At 43.6% G+C, this 20,179-nt stretch overlaps 1 protein-coding gene across 3 annotated transcripts in view; it reads right to left on the bottom strand.

Annotated features, from left to right (window-relative positions):
- Positions 1–20,179, bottom strand: part of CDK17 (cyclin dependent kinase 17) — a 497,468-nt gene that overhangs the window by 474,031 nt on the left and 3,258 nt on the right. For 2 of the 3 annotated variants that reach the window (XM_085653835.1, XM_085653836.1), the window contains exon 2: positions 14,219–14,291. The gene's annotated coding sequence lies outside the window, so the exon portion shown is untranslated. The remainder of the gene's footprint in view (positions 1–14,218; positions 14,292–20,179) is intronic. The other variant, XM_085653837.1, reaches the window with a different exon arrangement.

The following is a 20,179-nucleotide window of genomic DNA, read 5'->3' as shown; positions in this document are numbered from 1 at the left end:
TTGATGATTTTCCAGAATGCCCTGGAGTCTTTACTATCAGAGGCCTCTTTTAGTTCGGCCCAGTGGCCTTCATCCCAATTCTTTTTTGCACGATAGATGGCCATCTTGTACAGTTCCCTATTCTTTGTCACAGCGGCGCGGTCCCTATTCCTTATGGCTTGTCCCAGGGCTAATCGTGCTGATCTACAATGACTATCAAACCACCTTCCCACTTCTTTAGATTTCTTCCCTTTCCTTTTTTTAATGAAGAAGCATGGTCTCAGGAGGGAGAATAACTTATTGTGGATTTCGGTGATTCCACTATCCCCTGGAACCACTGGAACCGCTGTTTCCATCGCGGAAATTGCACAATCAACAGCATTATTGATGTAAGTCATAGTGGCCTCGTTTGCCAGTACCTTGGGCCATTTTAACCTGCGTTCATCATTACTCATGACAGGGGTTTCATCGTATATCACTAGAGGGTTACCCGCACCAGTATTCCACCACCTATGAGTCACACAGAGGGGGTTGTGGTCACTTTCAACCCGGGGCCTAACTGTCATGTCAACAACCCCTTTCCACAGTTGGAGACTGCACAAAATGTAATCGATTCGACTCCTGTTGATGCCATTGTCAAAAGTGTAGCTGCCCTCCTTGTCCCCAGGTGTCTTCCCGTTCAGTGCTCTTAAGCCATGTTCCATACAAATTCCATTCAGTGATAAGATCTCTTTTGTCCATCTCCTTACAGGTTTTAGGCATAGAAGTGGTACTCCCCAGAGATTGTCCTCTTCGCTCTCCAAGAGGTCATTTGTACAGTCCAGAGGTTCAAAAGTCCTGTTGAGGTCCCCTACAATTATCGTTACACTTTCCTGGGACTTGGTCTCAATGGCAGTAGACAACAGCTCAATGGTGGGTAAATTGGTTACGTTGCTACCTCTCACGTAGACATTGTACAAATCTATTTGTTGACCCTTTGCTACGGAGATTCTTAATAATTGCAAATCACAATTTCCCAGGTCCAACATTTTGATGTTGACCTGCAGGTCCTGTCTAACCCAAACAGTTAAGCCTCCCTTGGGCCGCCCTCTTCCCCCTACAATAGTTCAAATAACCAAGACAGAAAAGGGGATCACAAGCCCAGGTTTCTTGGAAGCAACAGATGTCATACCCACTTATAAAATCCACCCAGGATTGGGAATCCAATTTACTTGCCAGCCCAGCGACATTCCAAGATAAAAGCGTACCAATGCTAGCATCTAGCCCATCTCGGGTGTTTGTCAATGGAAATACTTGGGCTAACATAGGGCTTTCAGTAGAATTAGTCTGCCTTTCTTGGTCATCTGTCGGATCCACTGTCGTATTGGCTGGGTATGTTATCTTGGCATTTGTATTTAGGGTCCCCAGTCTAAAACCACCTTCTTCGACCAAACCCCCCGTCTCGATGTAATTGACCAATGAGTTTGTAACAGTTGTATTACCATGAACATCACATTGCCCTTCTGGCTCGTTAGTGTTCCCTCCTAAACTGTCAGTACTGGTTTGTCAATATCCCCATCCCGGCTCCTGCCATCCTACATGAGGGTTGTAATATGTGTAAGTGGTATGATTATGATCTACAGGAGGAGGTGGTAAGGGATTGACTAGCCATGATACAGTAGGGGGAATAAGGGGTTCATTGAGTAAACTAGTCGTTACACTAGTCGGTCGGGGGTAAAAAAAGGTAAGGTCTACAATTCCGATACCTCCCTTATTTGTTCCCCATCCCTGCCTTGTTATCCATCCCGCCACCCTTGGGTCTTGGAAATTGACCACTATGCAATCCCCACCCAAGGTTTTCGATGTATATCCCATCCAATCTATTCTCCTTACCCCTATGATTAGCCCGTCGATGTCACCAGGCAGAGGACGGTTTTCCTTTAGCCAGTGCATGATCTTGTTTTTGAGCATCTGGAAAGTTTCTCTCTGTCCTGGGGGTAATGGTGGGACGTTTATAAGAACTGCTACATAGGGAAAGGAGTCTGGGGTGAGATTAATTGGTGGTTTTCTGTAGGGTTGTTTTGCCACGGGCGGTGGGATAGATTTGGGAACTTGGGGGACATATTGGGGGACAGGCTTCAGCGCCTGTTGTTTGTTATTTATTTGGGACGGTACTGAAGTTTTACCTACCAACAAACCTGTGTTAGCCCTATTCCCTCCCACCGGAATATTCTGAGCTTTCTGCGTGCTATTAGTTACGTTTGCGTTTGTTGGTACTATTCCCGCTTGGTGACGCACTGTAGCCTCAGCACTCGTTGCGATTGGTGGATTTTGTGTCGGGGGGATTGTGGGCTGTGTAAGGTGTATTATGGTCGACTGAGGTAAATCAGGGCCAACGTTTGCTCTCTCTGTTCTGTCTGAGGATTTTGTAATGGCTTTAACTGTAGGTTTGCTCAGTTTGGGAGGTAAAGGAGAGCTATTTCGGGGATTTCTTCCCTTATCCTGAATAACAGGGTTGTTTAGGGCCTGAGAGTTTGTGCTTACTTCCACCCTATTCGCTTTAATCAGTGATTTTGTGGAATAAAAATTGTCTAAGGTAGTCTGTTCAAAATGGTTTAGCCTATCTACAAGCTTTGCAATTCTATCCTCAATGGGGGTGAGTAGTGATCTAAACAATTTTTCCAGTTCAGGGAGAACAACTACAAGTGATTGCTCCTTATCTTTACATGGTACAGTGGAGTCGGTACAAGGATTGTCATCTCCGTCCTGGCTGTTCAAGGAGACAAGATTAGTAGGTGTAACACTTTCTGTGCTTTGAGTTTCGTTAGTAGCTACCTCTCCTGTGTTCACGAGTTTATGTAACTTCCTGAGTTTTTGAGGGGGTTTGACCACCCTTTTACATTTTCTTACAGATGCTGGTCGTTTCCGTTTGGACCCGATTTTGGGTTGGGCCAATGTAACCTGGGCGCCAGAATCAGTGAGCGGTGCTGGTAGGATTTTGCCACCACAAGGATTATTTAGTTCTATCACAACATCCTTGTTTGGTTTTTGGGCCTGGACCTCAAAATGGTCGTTTACAACTGGCAGGTTCACTGATGACAGAGGAGTTACCAGGGTGGGGTAAGCTAGATTTGAGAACTTATCCGTTGAATTCTTAAGTATTTCGATTGACAGCCTACGCTCTGCGCGCTTCTCTGCCAAGGTCAACTCTTTGTCTATTACCAGTGAACGATTAAAGAAAAATTTATCTAAGGGGCCAATTGCCAGTGGACCAGACTCTACAGGAGGAGTTATTTGATGGCTATTTACAGAGTTTGTTGATGTAGACGTTGCCATGTTAAACACTAAACAAATCCAACTTTTCTAAGCCACTTACTGGAGGTGATACTATATGTCACTGGTAAGGGGGGTGGCCCAGCCCGGCCTCCTTCGGCCCCGGACGGCCACAGACGGTCCCGCCCTTGTCCCGGGCTTCTCCCGCGCGCTCTCCCGCGCTGCGGGAGTACTTGTGGCTTAATAAGGAGTATGATTTGGGAAAAAGGGGGTGGTGATGGACAGAGTTTCTGAATGATGCAGAATACTCTTACCAAGTCAAGAGATCATGGTTTTAATCCATCACCGTTTTTTAGCTCACTGCACCATCCCAGCTCAGAACCTGGCTACATGCAAATTAGTCTGTACCTGTCCCAGTGCATGATGGGAACAGGGCAAACCAAACTACCAAGCCAATTCTTATACTGGGAAGGAAACAAGCTTCCGGGGACCGGTTTCTGGCATCACAGCCTTCGTCGGCCCGGCTTGCCTGAATCCTGATGGTGCAATGAGCAAGGGACTCACGTCTGAGCATACCCTCCCACACTGAGTGTGGATAAAATCGATTTGGGAAAAAGGGGGTGGTGATGGACAGAGTTTCTGAATGATGCAGAATACTCTTACCAAGTCAAGAGATCATGGTTTTAATCCATCACCGTTTTTTAGCTCACTGCACCATCCCAGCTCAGAACCTGGCTACATGCAAATTAGTCTGTACCTGTCCCAGTGCATGATGGGAACAGGGCAAACCAAACTACCAAGCCAATTCTTATACTGGGAAGGAAACAAGCTTCCGGGGACCGGTTTCTGGCATCACAGCCTTCGTCGGCCCGGCTTGCCTGAATCCTGATGGTGCAATGAGCAAGGGACTCACGTCTGAGCATACCCTCCCACACTGAGTGTGGATAAAATCGATTTGGGAAAAAGGGGGTGGTGATGGACAGAGTTTCTGAATGATGCAGAATACTCTTACCAAGTCAAGAGATCATGGTTTTAATCCATCACCGTTTTTTAGCTCACTGCACCATCCCAGCTCAGAACCTGGCTACATGCAAATTAGTCTGTACCTGTCCCAGTGCATGATGGGAACAGGGCAAACCAAACTACCAAGCCAATTCTTATACTGGGAAGGAAACAAGCTTCCGGGGACCGGTTTCTGGCATCACAGCCTTCGTCGGCCCGGCTTGCCTGAATCCTGATGGTGCAATGAGCAAGGGACTCACGTCTGAGCATACCCTCCCACACTGAGTGTGGATAAAATCGATTTGGGAAAAAGGGGGTGGTGATGGACAGAGTTTCTGAATGATGCAGAATACTCTTACCAAGTCAAGAGATCATGGTTTTAATCCATCACCGTTTTTTAGCTCACTGCACCATCCCAGCTCAGAACCTGGCTACATGCAAATTAGTCTGTACCTGTCCCAGTGCATGATGGGAACAGGGCAAACCAAACTACCAAGCCAATTCTTATACTGGGAAGGAAACAAGCTTCCGGGGACCGGTTTCTGGCATCACAGCCTTCGTCGGCCCGGCTTGCCTGAATCCTGATGGTGCAATGAGCAAGGGACTCACGTCTGAGCATACCCTCCCACACTGAGTGTGGATAAAATCGATTTGGGAAAAAGGGGGTGGTGATGGACAGAGTTTCTGAATGATGCAGAATACTCTTACCAAGTCAAGAGATCATGGTTTTAATCCATCACCGTTTTTTAGCTCACTGCACCATCCCAGCTCAGAACCTGGCTACATGCAAATTAGTCTGTACCTGTCCCAGTGCATGATGGGAACAGGGCAAACCAAACTACCAAGCCAATTCTTATACTGGGAAGGAAACAAGCTTCCGGGGACCGGTTTCTGGCATCACAGCCTTCGTCGGCCCGGCTTGCCTGAATCCTGATGGTGCAATGAGCAAGGGACTCACGTCTGAGCATACCCTCCCACACTGAGTGTGGATAAAATCGACGGTCCCGCCCTTGTCCCGGGCTTCTCCCGCGCGCTCTCCCGCGCTGCGGGAGTACTTGTGGCTTAATAAGGAGTATGAACACAATAGGTGGAAGGGGTAGGAGGGGTCGGGGAGAGCGGCCCAGGTGTAGCTGATCAGGGCTGGCGGGTGCTCCTGGGAAATGCAGTCCCAAGGAGCTCACGCACTCGCTCGCAGCCCCGTGCAAGTACTTCCCTCGGTGTCCCCTTCAAGGCACTGTGGTCAACACTCCTCACGCAGCGGGACCCGCGGAGCGGGTTCCGCAAGAAGTAGGCAAGAAGTAGGCAAGAAGTAGGCAAGAAGTAGGCTGGCAGCAGGCGATTCCAAACGGACAGAAACAAAAGCAGCAAGGCGTATTTATTCAACAAATGTCCTGGCCAAACATCCCATTATTTTGGTAGACAAGTAGTTCTCCCACCATCTGTCCAGTTAGAGTCACAGGGAGTAAATGTGAATCTTCTAACCAAGTTAATAGCCATAAAAATGTATTTTTACTATCCCCGTATTTATTTTGGTTTTGTGCCTCATACAACTTTTGGTCAGAATATCAAGCACACTTCAGAAATCTACAGCTGTTGTGATCAAGGTCCGTGTTATCCACTTAAAGTAATAGAGGGCTGTGATTTACACTTCACTCCAAACAATTATAGCACCCTTTGTTTCTTCAGATTCTGCGGAGTGCCCTCTCCCTCTATTGAACACGTGTCCCTTAGATTGTTGCCCTCCTGTCTCTTCTTAGTATTTCCATTTATCAACAACCGTTTATTGAGGGCAGACAGGGCTATTATCTATCTAAATAACCAAGGCATAAATTGAATACATCATATGGAAGGTTGGCTACCACCTTCGACATCCTAGGGCGCTGGACATCACAGAGTGCAGAATCCGTCAAGGCTTTATTAGGTCTCGCCTAGGCAGCACTTGTGCTGTCTCTTCAAGACATGCTGTATTCAGGATATGTGCATAAAGCTCCGCCCACTTTCCGTCCATCTTTTTAATTGGCTCCTGTCCCTGTCCTTTGTAAATGGTGGTATTGGTCAATAGGCTTAGTAGTCCGTCCTTAGTAACCACCTTGAGGACACCCCCGTTACATGTGTCGTTACTCCCTAGGTCTTAATGACAGCCTCAAGGGACTATTTTCTTAAAAGGCTTCAAGCAGGACACACACTTGGTCATAAGCTAGGCTGGCAGTGCTTACTTCACTCACAAGAACATCTCACATTTATATGAGATTGTCTATTAATTTCCCTTCATCAGCTCCACACAGTGTAGAAGCTGATCCGTAATTAATATAATAATGGTTTTGTCACATTTCAAAGCTACTAATTTTATATATGGACATAGCTGCTGAATGTACTTGTGGTACTGTCTTGCATGCAATGCATTATGGGTAGGGTGGATTTGCTATATCTTCTGCAGGGTGCAGTACCATGTGTGGCCAAAAGAGGTCGCCTGGGACCCCTTTGGGACACATATGGTACTGCACCCTGTAACATGTCTAGATAAAAAAAAATGGCATTTATAATGCCAGTAACTCCAACTTCAAGAAATGCAAGACCAATTGCATTTCCAATGCAATAGGTCTCCAATTTGTTAAAGGTAAAGCAGTTGGTATTGAAATTTACAACATGTTTTACTTTTGCTTTTTTATACTATTGGCAATAGTGCAAAGCAAATATAATAATTCCACTGCAAATAAAAACAAAACGTTCTGCCCCATTTTTATAATTGGCTCCTGTCCCTGTCCTTTGTAAATAGTGGCTTTTCATTGGTCAATAGGCTTAGTAGTACCTCCTTAGTACTGCCTTCTCTCTTCTTGTAACCTCCCATGAGAACACTTCCTGGTACATGTGTTGTTACTCCCTAAGTTTTAATTACAGCCTCAAAGCACTGCTTTCTTAAAGGGTTTATAGACAAAACAAGATTTTCCGTCTATACGGCTGACAGTGGTTACTTTATTCACTAGCACATCTCACATTTATATGAGACCTTCTATTAATTTCCCTTCATCAGCTCTACACAGAGTAGAACGTAATCCGGAATTAATATAATAATTCTTTTGTCACTTTTCAAAGTTACTAATTTTATATATGGACATAGCTAGTTGAATGTACTCGTGGTACTTACTGTCTTGCATGCAATGCAGTATGGGTAGTGTAGATTTTCCATATCTACTGCAGGGTGCAGTACCATATGTGGCCAAAAGAGGTCCCATAGGGCTAGACAAAAGACATAACTCCAACTCTGCAGGGTGCAGTACTATATGTGGCCAAAAGAGGTCCCATGTGACCTCTTTTGGCCACATATGGTTCTGCAGCCTGCAACATGGCTAGGTAAATACAAGCATTTGCATGCAATAGGTCTCGCATTTACGCGAGTTTGAGCTATTGGCATTGTAAATGACAATGCCTTTTATTTATGTTTTGGTTCTTAAAACATAAATAAAAGGCATTGTCATTTACAATGTCAATAGCTTAAACTCGCGTAAATGCGAGACCTTTTGCATTGCAAATGCTTGTTGTCATTTGGGAGCTGGATCACCACAGCAGACAAGGCATTGATCTCTTCCTTACCCATACCTTTTTCATCACCTTAAGTACTCTAATTATACTACAAGCTGGCTTATAGCGATTTACAAAAACTCATAACAAAATAAAATATAATAAACCAAGTAGCCCAATTATTTTTAAACACATTTATTAACATTACTTAGGCAGTGATTGCACCAGAGTAGTTAGTTATAAGTCAGAGTTTTCAGTTGAGTTTTTTTTTGTTTTCTTAGTAAATTTTGCACAGTTCAATAACTCTATACAAAATGTTCCAAAAAAGAAATCTACTTTGGCTTCTTCATGGAAAGTTTGGTGCTGGTCCGTAAAGCAGAGGGCCATGTAAAAAGGATGGACCCAAAAAAAACAATTTTCCACTTTAATTCTAATATAAAAGTTTGCTCTCTGATACAGAAAAACATACCCGAGTGGAAATACATCAAATTTGGCACAAAGTTTTCACCTTACTCAGAAAGCATGCTTTACATTATTTGATGTTAATCCATTCAGTAGTTTTAAAAATCTGCGTTTAAAGAGGTGCTCAGAGGGGCATAAAGGGATTAACCTTCAAAAAAGGTTAGTGATATCTGGACCCCTAGTGTCTAGCTATGCCAGCTTGAAGGAGATTGGTCTATACTCATTTGCTGGCGAAAACATGGGCAATATATTGTGGCAGCCATCACAGCACTCCAGGACATTGTCCCTGAATCCAGAAAAATCGATAAAAAAATATAATTAAGAAATTAAGTAAGCAGGGTTAGCACACCTTGACGGCAAGAGGCATGTACAGGGTCCCAAAGGGAACAACATTTGAGATTTCTTTTTGTCATAGTAACTATGGTTAGTGCTCTAGAAAGCTAAAATGAGGACATATTTTTCTTAGATATCAATTACTTTCCTCATCCAGGCCAGTAACACATTCTGACATGCAGAGAGAAACAAGTACTTCCACCACCAGTTGAAGTCTGCAAAATCTATGCAGGAGAGTCTAATTTATTAGCAAATTAACGCTTCTTGACACCCTGTTAAATGCGTGGCTTCCCTTGAAGGATCGTCATGGATTTATAAATACCAATAGTATGCTAAATATGCTACCCAAGGTCAAATTTCATTGAGATCCAGCAAATGGATCCAAAGTTATTACGAAGTTAAAACTGTTCTGGCTACTCCTTTTACATATGCACCCCTTACTGGATCTGCACAAAACCTGAAATACCTGTATTGGGAATAATTTGGTAATTCACTAATTTATGAAGATTCCTGAAATTGTGTAAAAGTTGTTAGCAACTGCTCCCTCCTTTTAAATGTATCCCCCCCCTTAACAGATTGGAATAAAACTTAACATACCAAAAGAAACCTAATCCTTCTGAAGTTCTGCCAGGTCTCACAGTTCCAACGTTGTTAGTAAATGGGTACTCTTTTTTCCTTTCCTTCTTGCATATTAGCGTCTGCCAAATTACATGTTTATTAAACCATGACAAGCTTATAAGCAATTCAAGAAATACATTTTCAATTGTCAAGATATATAAAAGGCATTAACCCTTTGAAGGCCACCCGGCACCATTTTCAAAACCTAATATCCCAAAAATCTTTCTACAGATTTACCAGAAACCCAAAAAAGCATACTCTTGGAATAATGTTCCACTTTCATACCACTTCGGTGTGAATATGTTGAACGTTGTCCCTGTGATTGTAAGTAAAGTTTCCTATGGAAGCCAACATGAGTAAACGCATCTTTTTTCCCCACCCTGTCCCAAAAGATCCCCCCACCTGTACGGGACTGCATGAAAATTGGCAAGCTGTACCTTGGTGTGTTTTGACATGTGTATAGAAGACGTGGGAGGGTCATCATTTTATACAGAGCGGCCCTCCCTGACAATTTGAGGGGTAGATTACGCCAGTGGGCCATGTCTTCGTACAATCGGTCTAGTTGAGGATGCACGTTCCGTCGGAGAAACACCTGTGGGTCTCGGGTGATATGAATGCCCAGTTATCGAAACCCATCCCCTACGACTGGAGCCTCACAATCCGACGGCAGTTGGGGTGAATCCCCTGTGAGTGGGAAAACCACAAATTTGGACCAGTTGATTTAGTATTCCAAATGATCACTGAATTCTGCAAATATCTAGAGCAGCCAGCTAACAGATCTGTATGGGTGTGTAACGTAGAGGAGAACGTCATCCGCATAAAGCGATATGCGCTCCTCCTACCCGCCAGGCATTGGTATTCCCCTGGCTATGGGGTTCCTGCGTATCCATGTTGTAAGTGGCTCAAGAGCCAGCATGAAGATCATTCGTGACAGAGGGCAGCCTTGACGCATCTCCCAACCCAAGGGGAACACCCGAGACGTTACTCCATTAACCTTTACCCGGGCTGGGGTCCCTGATACAGTAGCCTAATCCACCTACATAAGTTAGGCCCGAAGCCCATCCTAGGTAATACAGCAAAAATGTAGTTCCATAGTACGCTGTCAAAAGCCATCCTAGCTTCGAGGGCCTTCACTACTGCCTTCTCTGAAAAAGGTGGCTCAGAACGCGGAGGTTAAGCTGGGTACTGCAGTGGGGCATGATGCCCGATTGATCTGGCTGTACTATGGTCGCGATAACCCCTCTCAACCTAGTCGCCAGCACCTTGACTAGCACTTTAGCCTCCACACGGAGGAGGGAGATTGGCCTGTATGAGCCACACTGGAAGGGGAACTTGCCCACTTTGTGAATAACCACTATTTTGGTGAAACGCTGGTCTCTCAGCAGACCACCCTCCTGTCGAGCTATTTGAAACTTGGCCAGCATTAGTTTGGCAACCCCAGTCGCACAGATCTTGAACAGTTCAAGTGGCAAGCTGTTGTGGCCAGTCGTTTTCCCAAACTGCAACCCCATAATGGCCCCCACCACTTTTTCCTCTGTTAGGTGCTCCTCTAAACCCTCTCTGTCCTCCTGGGCCAATGCCTGTATGTCAACGGTCTGCAAAAATGCAGCACTGTCTAGTTCCGACTCCAAATTTGGGGGGGGGTCAATATATTTTCTCGCAATAAGTAGTGACGTCTCTGCTAGCTCTACATTGGCCCTCCGCATCGTCCCACTAGGGTTCTGAACCTCCAGCACCCAGGCTCTGTCTCGGTGCTGCATACACTGAGATTTTGTGCAGATTCATAAACGGAGAGAGAAAAAAAAAAATCCCTTTTCAATGGAAAGTTCAGTTGAACCATAACAACAGTGGTGATTGCCGCTGTGTAATGCCCACAGGAAAGAGAGAGAGAGTGAGTGTACGGGTAAGGCAAGAAACAATATTTTAATGATGGATTCACGTAGCGAATTATAATTGGAAACAAGTCACCTAATTAACTCCTGCATCACTAAAACGAGGGGGCTGAAAGAAGAGTCCTTGTAGATTTATGCCATGTCACTCACAGGAACACTTTGTGCGCCAAATGAAGCAGCACCAGGGTCTCACATGACATTGTGGAGGACATTAGAGTATCCAGGGCAGCACCCATTTAGCCAAAGATGAGCCTAAAGTGACAAATTACCGGGAAAGATTCGGAGAAGGAGCAAAAGGAAGACGATTACCTAAAAAATGGTAACTGTTTATTCTTGTATAATTAAGCTTTTCTTCCTTTAGCTCCCCACCACTGAACCTGCTTTTCTTATTTACACTCAAATGCCAGTTAGAAATGCACTCCCTTCAGGAAGTTGTGGCCAAAACAAGAACTTTTTGAGGGAGCACCTTAATTGTTGGTTATGTTGTAGTTTCCTATCATCAGTCAGTGAACTATTTACTTGCTTGATCATCTGGTGTTTTACTCTTTCATCTTCCTCCTAGTACCTCCTGCCTAAATGCTCCAAGACTATCCACAGCCGTTTGCAGTGCTTTACTAAATTTTCTGCGCGGACAACTTTGCCACTTCATCCTTGCTGCAGGAAGTCCTCTGACTTCTCACTCTGCTGGACAGTGCATGGGAATATGTGGCCCGCTGTCCCAGGATCTCATCTTCGCCGGAGGAGTGAGCTGTTGTGCACTGCAACTGCTGGGGACCACAAGTCCCACAACCCCTTCTGTGACCTACACCTGGATCTAATTAGTGCTAAAAACTCACCCACAGTCAGTGTGTCTTTTGCTTTCTCGCCCTAAGTGTGCCAGGTATGCCCAGACGTGGGTCCTGAGCTCACTGTGCCAGTGGGTTCAAGCTAGCCTTGCCGATGAGGGGTAATACCCTGAAAAACCCATCCCGGGATGCTTGTTTCTGGTCCAGGGATGACCTGGCTAGGCAGTTTGGGCTGGACTGTTCCGATGAGGAGCAGGGTCAAGACTGATTTGCATATGGCTGGGTCTAAACTGGGGTGGCATGGTGAGCAACAGAACAATGGATTTAACCCAGTTCTCTTGACTGGGAGTGAATGTTTATTTGTTTTGCCTTCCGTCCATCATTTGTGTGTCTATAGTTGAGGACACTGCATCCCTGCCAAAATCAGCGTTAGAGCATGAAACCCTAGTTTTCAGCTGTTCCTTATGATATTCAACCAGATTGTAAATTATCGTCCAACAAATATATTGTAGCCAAAATATCTGCTACCCCAATATCAGGTAGTTGTGTAGGAATGGGAGAGTATAGTTTAATATGTTTAACTCCTCATATATGTATCTTTATGATATATACATATACATCTTCAAGGATGTTCACACGGTAATCCTATAATCACCTATATCTATTTGCCTTCCAGATATTGTGGTAGTCAATATACTGGCTATATTATTTTTGTAGGACTATATTTTTGAAGAAGAAATTCAACATACAGTCATTTCTTAAAGGCAAAGTCGGTTAATAGTGGTCTCATTTAAAAATGGGAATGTGGTTCCACACTGTGAATACAAAAGTTGCGCTGCAATTTGTCATCAACCAAACCGGTGCAAATGAGACAGGTCTCTTGGAGGAAAATCAGCGAGTCCCACAGTTGCAAGATGGTATGACCACAGAGGTAAGAAGGATCTATCAACATGATGAAGTGCTTTGTAGCTCTTATTTATGATCTGGATTCAGTACACTTCCATCTTGAGAACCGAGAACATGGAGATGCAACACCGGAATATTGCATTTGGTTCTGACTGGAGCAATACAGCATACCATTCATATTCTGAAGGAAAAACAGGGTCTACCAGCTTGCTTAGGATTAGTTGGCTATCTACAGAATGACAAAGGCAGAGGACAGATATTCATGCTTTCTGGTCACAGCTTAAGTACAAGAAAATCCCGAATCCACTAACACATAGATCTACTCCTATTTTTCAGGAAGTTTACAAAATTCAGCTTGAAAATGCAAAAGCATGTAATCCAAGGCTGATGATTGCACTTTTGTTATCATCTTGTCCAGTACATGGACTCTGTTAATCTTAGACATAGGCGCTCGCAGTGATGTTACTAGGTTTATGTATTTTTTTAAATCAAACATTTGTGGAAACTTTCAAGCACAGGTCTGACTTGGAGGCTGGGTATGAAACTGAACGGTAAGAGAGCAGCTTACCTACATCCTTGTGCCATGATGCACCACCAGGAAACAATCAGCACCTGTATGTGGTATGGTTCAACCAGTGCCAATCACACAGTGGAAAACAAGGTAAATACTAGAGAAAACTTTAACACGTGATTTTTAAAAAATGAAATGAAGAACTACAAAACGAAACAGAAAAGGATTGGGAAGGATACAAAATAATTAGAAAAAGTAAGGCAATTTCACACAACCTAAAAAACTAGCGTTAGAATTGCTGTGGAGTACGGGTCACAATGACTGCACTCTTTTGATGCTTTTGTCACAATCCCAATGACAAAGCCTGACCCAGGAAGAAGAGGTACACCATCTTGGAGTAAGAACACTGAGGAGCACTGCCCAAAACATATATGGTTTCTGCTACCTTAAAAGGAGCCTACTCTCCCTTTCAGTCTAAACCAAAGCAGAACATGCATCCTAGCATATCTTGACAGCCGCCATAATCTCAACCATTGAACTCTAGGAGGAGGGACCTAAGCAAACAATACAATGCCACTTATGGCACGTGCAGACATCACTCATGCCAAAAGCGTCTCCGCCATCAACCAGTGTGGCACTCAAGGCCTCCACACAGCATCCCAAATATTTGTAAAATCAGCACCTTTGAACCCCAAATTCCGATGATGAGTAGAACACAGACAAAACAGTAATCGAGAATCACCAATTTCAGAGCTAAAAACTGCTTCTTAAGATGTTCAAATGGACATCAGTGAAAAGTCGGTACTGTGCGCGCATACTTTCTCACTGGGCTGGCAAGCAACCTCTTGTGTGCAAACTGCATATCCTCCTAATTCCCTATGAACAGCTGAACAAAATTTACGACCATGGCCAATGAATGAGGATAGTTGTTGGTTATAGGAAAGAGCCCTCCGGGTTACCTTACAAGTGGCGTTATTCTCCTCCTTTGTCCAACTCTCTCCTTTTCCTAACTTGTAGGATCACATTTCCAAGCTAAAAACAAACAAAAAAACATACATTTAGAGCAGAGGTGTCAGTTTTCATACAACAACACTTCAATCAGCATGTTTCCAATATCCTACTGTCCAAACTAAAGCACTGTCTCTAAAGTTTAATTTCCATATCGATTCATTTCATCATATTTTATATAATGCTTAATACTGCACGTCTGGCAATTATGACCACAATGAATTACAAGTCCTATCACACACTTTAATAATACTCAATTTACAGACCTCGAACTGCGAGAATGCAGATTCAGACTTTCTTCTCGTGACCTACTGACCACAGCAGATGTCATATTTTAGATTTTATTTCACTGAACCCTATTCTTGATAAGGTTGTTATAATTTTATCTAAAAAACTCATGTTGAATAAATTGCTATTTGAGCTGAGTAATATGATGGTAAACAAGGCTCACTTGCAGGTTAGAAAGGCTGCTGTTCATTAATTTTCGTGAAATTCAGATTACATTTTACAATAAACAAGTCAAGAGTATACCTAAAAAGTCTATGAAACAGATGGGCTAAATAAGTGTCCAAGCTAGTGAAAAAGGCAGAACATTTGTTTCCTCTTTCTAAACAGTACTATATCAGTATCCCTCACCAAATATATTTTCCATCAGTCCATCGTTCGAGTTGGTCCATAGCTGCAAAAGATTGTGACTTTAAATCGGTTACCTGTTCTGCTGCAGCGTCACTAAGGGATATGGCTGAAAACCCCTGTGTACAAGCGTGAAGGAGATCTTGGTCCTTGCAAAAGTTTTAATCTGGGCTCCCCCTGCAGTAGAGCATTTGTATTGCATTGTCTGGTAGATGCATTTATATAATGTCTCACACCCCAGACGAGGTGACAAAGAACTTTTAATGCATGGGTTGCACACTATACCCCTCCCCAATTTGCCCCACCCCACCTGCCCCACTCCACTCCACTCCACTCCAATCTGCCCTGCTCCAATTTACTTCACTCGTCTCAACTCAATCTACCTCACTCTTCTCCACTACAAACTACCTACTCCAGTCAACCCCATTCTGCCCCAATAAAACCCATTACAATCTGCCAAGATTGCAGGCACACTAGTGTACAACATGACTAAAACATATTGTCAAAGGCAAGAGCTTTGGCATAGAGGAGAAATATTGGCCTTGCCAATGCTTGTTATGTAATGAACTGAGTAATTTCAGCCTCATTATTACTTTTATCTGAATTAAAAGTAGAATAGATATATCAAGGTTGGATTCTTCTTAAAGTTTTAGCAAATTTCTTTACGTTTTCACCTTTTTAGAGTTAATAAAACAATGTTAATGTCACTTCTCATTGAATATAGAAATAAAGCAATAATAGATAAGTGCATCTGTTTAAAGGGCAGAGCCTTTTCCCCCCAGTGGCAAATTGTTTCGAGGCAAGTCGCTTTGAGTAGGAACCCTCTGATGTAACTAAAGGAACAATGCTTCTTTTTCAAGCAGATACGTTTAGTTTTGCCTTTGATATTTACAGCGAAGACCATTACATTATTGTATTGTGACAAATCTTCCAAATGCCTCCATTAAATGTGGGGAAGCTTGGGTTTGGCAGTGCTGTGAGCGGCTACTCAGTAACATCAAAGTGAAACAGGAGTAGTATTATATACATCTATAAAGCGTGATGTTAACCACCAAGGTAATTTCTGGTCTCTACACCTAGGAGTGAGACAGAAGCAGCAACTGGTAGGAAATGTTACAGCTTTAAATGCCATTCTGCTAAGGCTTCCTAGTAGGCCATGTTCTTAAGGCTCGCCAAGAGGGCATGTTGCTAAGGCTCTCCAGTAGGTCATGGTGCTAAGGCTCTCTAGTACACCATGTTGCTAAGGCTCTCCAGTAGGCCATGTTGCTAAGGTTCTCCAGTAGGCCATGTTGCTAAGGTTCTCCAGTAGGCCATGTTGCTAAGGTTCTCCAGTAGGCCATGTTGCTAAGGTTCTCCAGTAGGCCATGTTGCTAAGGTTCTGCAGTAGGCCATGTTGCTAAGGTTCTGCAGTAGGCCATGTTGCTAAGGTTCTGCAGTAGGCCATGTTGCTAAGGTTCTGCAGTAGGCCATGTTGCTGAGGTTCTGCAGTAGGCCATGTTGCTAAGGCTTTACAGTAGGCAAAAATAACAATTGATGGACAGAATGCAGAACAATGTCATACATTCACCCCAGTACAGAGATCTGGGCCTAAATCCATCCGTGTTTTTGCTCCCCATGCCGTTCCAGTTTGAACCCAGCATATGCAAATCAATATTGGCCCTGTGACCAATGGGAACAGTCCAGCCGAACTGCCAAGCCAGGTCCTCCCTGGACTGGAAATAAGCATCCTAGAACCGGTTTCGGGGTATTACCCTTCATCAGCCAGGGTAGCTTGACTCCAGTGGCATGGAGAGCACAGGACCCACGTCTGGGCATACCCGTCCCACTAGGGGTGACAAAGGCAAAAACAACAATTGATGGACAGAATGCTGAACAATGTCATACATTCACCCAGTACAGAGATCTGTGCCTAAATCCTTCAGACTGATTTGCATATGGCCAGGTCGAAACTGGGGTGGCATGGTGAGCAAAAGAATGATGGATTTAACCCAGATCTTTTGACTGGGGGTGAATGTTTTGATTTGTTCTGCATTCCGTCCATCAATTGTGTGTCTATTGCTTCCTCGCCCTAAATGCGCCAGGTATGCACAGACGTGGGTCCTGGGCTCACTATGCCACTGGATTCAAGCTATCCTGGCTGATGAGGGGTGAAACCCCAAAATCGGTCCTAGGATGCTTGTTTCTGGTCCAGGGAGGACCTGGCTTGGCAGTTCGAGCTGGACTGTTCCCATGAGGCACAGGGTCAAGACTGATTTGCATATGGCCAGGTCTAAACTGGGGTGGCATGGTGAGCAAAAGAATGATGGATTTAACCCAGATCTCTTGACTGGGGGTGAATGTTTTGATTTGTTCAGCATTCTGTCCATCAATTGTGTGTCTAAGGCTCTACAGTAGGCCATGTTGCTAAGGTTCTCCAGTAGGCCATGTTGCTAAGGTTCTCCAGTAGGCCATATTGCTAAGCCCCTCCAGTAGGCCATGTTGCGAAGACTCTATAGTAGGCCATCTTGCTAAGGCTCTACACTAGGTCATCTTGCTATGGCTTTCCAGTAGGCCATTTGCCAATACTCTCCAGTAGGCCATGGAGGTAGGGCTCTCTGGTAGGCCATTCTGATAAGGCTCTCCAGTAGGCCACGTTGGTAAGACCTGGCAGTAGGCCATGGGAATTGCAAAAGTTACAGATCTGTGGAAGCAGAAAATTCTAAAGACTGGGAGCATGAACAAAAGTCTCATGTGCTCGAATGTGAAATGCAGAACAGAGAGATAGGGAGGAGGTTGTTGTTAAAGTGTAATCTTCTCACAGGAGTGTAGAGCTGGAAACTGGCTGTGACGAATAGCTACGTTTGTTGAAGATATGGTGGGAATACAAACTGCCTCGAATTTAACATTTTAGGATATTGGCAGTCAATAAAGGGACGATACAGTTGAAATAGTTGCTGCGCTTGATATTGTGTGCAAGTTTTGCCACTGTGCTTTACTCTGACAATTTGGTGTGGCGGTTTTGAGTGAATTGCAAAGATGAAATATTGTGGGAGGGCATTCCTGGACCAGGTTTCTGCAATTCGCCTGCCCACCATCTCCCTTAGGTAATGGTGCACATCTCCAAATACAGACAAAAGAGGATGCAAGAAGACAACTGTGACCAGCGGGCACAATTAAGCCCTTTGAGAAACAAGGATTTCTTTGAAGACTAAAATCAGAGATAAATGAATGACATGCTGGAGAGAGGAAGTAAGTTGCGAATGGGTGGAAACAGTTAGGCTCAGCGTCTCTACCCTAAACCAAGATAGCAGTTGAAAAGTAATATTTTAAAATAGTATTTATTTTGGTGCTTTTCTTTGTATTTTATCATTAACTAACTCTACTTCACCTGCTTGAGGTACCCAAAAATGTCTGCAATAGGCTTGTGCACAGGTCTACATTAAGTTGCAGAGAATTTACTCTGTGTCATACGTTAACACAGACAGACATTCAATCTGCAAACAAGTATTAGAAATCACAATGAACACTCAGGAGTTTTGTGTTCTTCTTTAATCCTGAACGACTGCCCAGCCAACACGTGTTGCGTCTAGGGAAGTACCCGAGACTTCTTCAGGGATTACGGCAATGAATAGGAGATCATGAATCTCTCTGACGGTTGTACTTCCGTCCCGGCTGGCTATTGAAAGTGAGTGTTTCTTAACGTATCGGAGGGGTCCGGAATAGGGACCAGAGTGGAATGAAAATAGGAGCTTCACTCTTAACCGGTTATACTTCCGTCCTGGTTTCAGGAAAGAGGTAAGTATAGAGACACACACACTCGTCAGTGAAGCCCGTACTCCTGGCTCCACCCTTTGGTGCACCCGCTGGACCGCACCAGGGTCTCTATACTTACCTCTTCCCTGAAACCAGAATGGAAGTATAAGCGGTTAAGAGTGAAACTCCTATTTTCACTCCACTCTGGTCCCTATTCCAGAACCCTCCGATATGTTAATAAACACTCACTTTCAATAGCCAGCCGGGACGGAAGTACAACCGGCAGAGAGATTCATGATTTCCTTCTCATTGCCATAAGCCCTCAAGAAGTCTTGGGGTACTCCCATAGATGATACACGTGTTGGCTGGGCAATTATTCAGGATTAAAAAAGAACACAAAACTCCTGAGTGTTCATTGGGATTTATAATACATGTTTGCACATTGTGTCATACGTTAACACAAACAGACATTCAGAGTAAATACTCAGCAACTTAATGTAGGCATGTGCACAGGCCTATTGTAATTTTTGTGTGAAGGTTAACCCCCTCCTGTTGACACCGTCCCATATAAATGATAACCAGATAATACATACACTTGTTGTAGGCGCCAGATTCCTACTACACACGTCCAAAACCCTGTCCCTTGTTCGTACCCAGAAATGTCATTCTGGTTTATTCGGTTTAACCGAAATGGACACACAGCATCACTGCATAAGTGGAAGCCCGTTTTCCCACCAAATGAAACAGCAGAGGAAAACGTTATTTAATAAAACAATTTATATTTAAGGTTACTCAAAAGGTAGGTGAATGCCTCAGCAGCTCAAATGTGAAGGTGCTCAAAACATCTAGACCATACTTAAGAAGGAATGGAAGTGGCAACTATCTTGGTGTGCAATATTAAAGCATCTCAGCTCTATAGTCAGATGCCCTAATATATATAATAATGTATATCAGTAACACTGGCTGAGGTAACTAGGATAAGGCTTGAAAGCAAAAACTTGCTACATTGAGAATGAATTATAGCATGTTAGCCTGACACGAAGAAGTGCCCTCAAGGCAGAAAAAAATCCAGTCTGTCAACAAAAGAAGAAGCGGAAGAATAACCACTAATTTCTCGTCACATACTTTTAGGGGTCATTATGGTGGATGAATCCTTTGCTGAACATTACGGTGTGAGATTTAAATGTGGGCAGAGAATATTTTATCATATGGGATATACAGGAACTAATATTTCTTAGAGGAATTAAACTAAAACATACAACTTAACCTTACATTTTGTGAAGCTAACAACATTAGTTTCATTTAAGAGAGCATGGTTCTTTTGGAATGGTTAGAGCTAGCGGTTAGAACGAACATAATTTCTAGGTGCTATTTTTAGTTCTGAAACTGGTCTTCTGTAAGGCAAACTATGTCATGGAACATTCTGTTTCAACCCTTCCAGAAGGCAAATCTTTAAACAGCTCCTTTAACATCATTTAGAAGATTATGAACACGCTAGTTTTAGTATTTATTTATTTATTTTTTAAATCAGAGAGATAGCAGCCTCT

Source organism: Triturus cristatus, chromosome 4_1 (assembly GCF_964204655.1).
Source record: "Triturus cristatus chromosome 4_1, aTriCri1.1, whole genome shotgun sequence".
Lineage (NCBI taxonomy): Eukaryota > Metazoa > Chordata > Amphibia > Caudata > Salamandridae > Triturus > Triturus cristatus.
The sequence above is the reverse complement of the archived record's forward strand: the minus strand, read 5'-3'. Positions and strand labels throughout refer to the sequence as shown.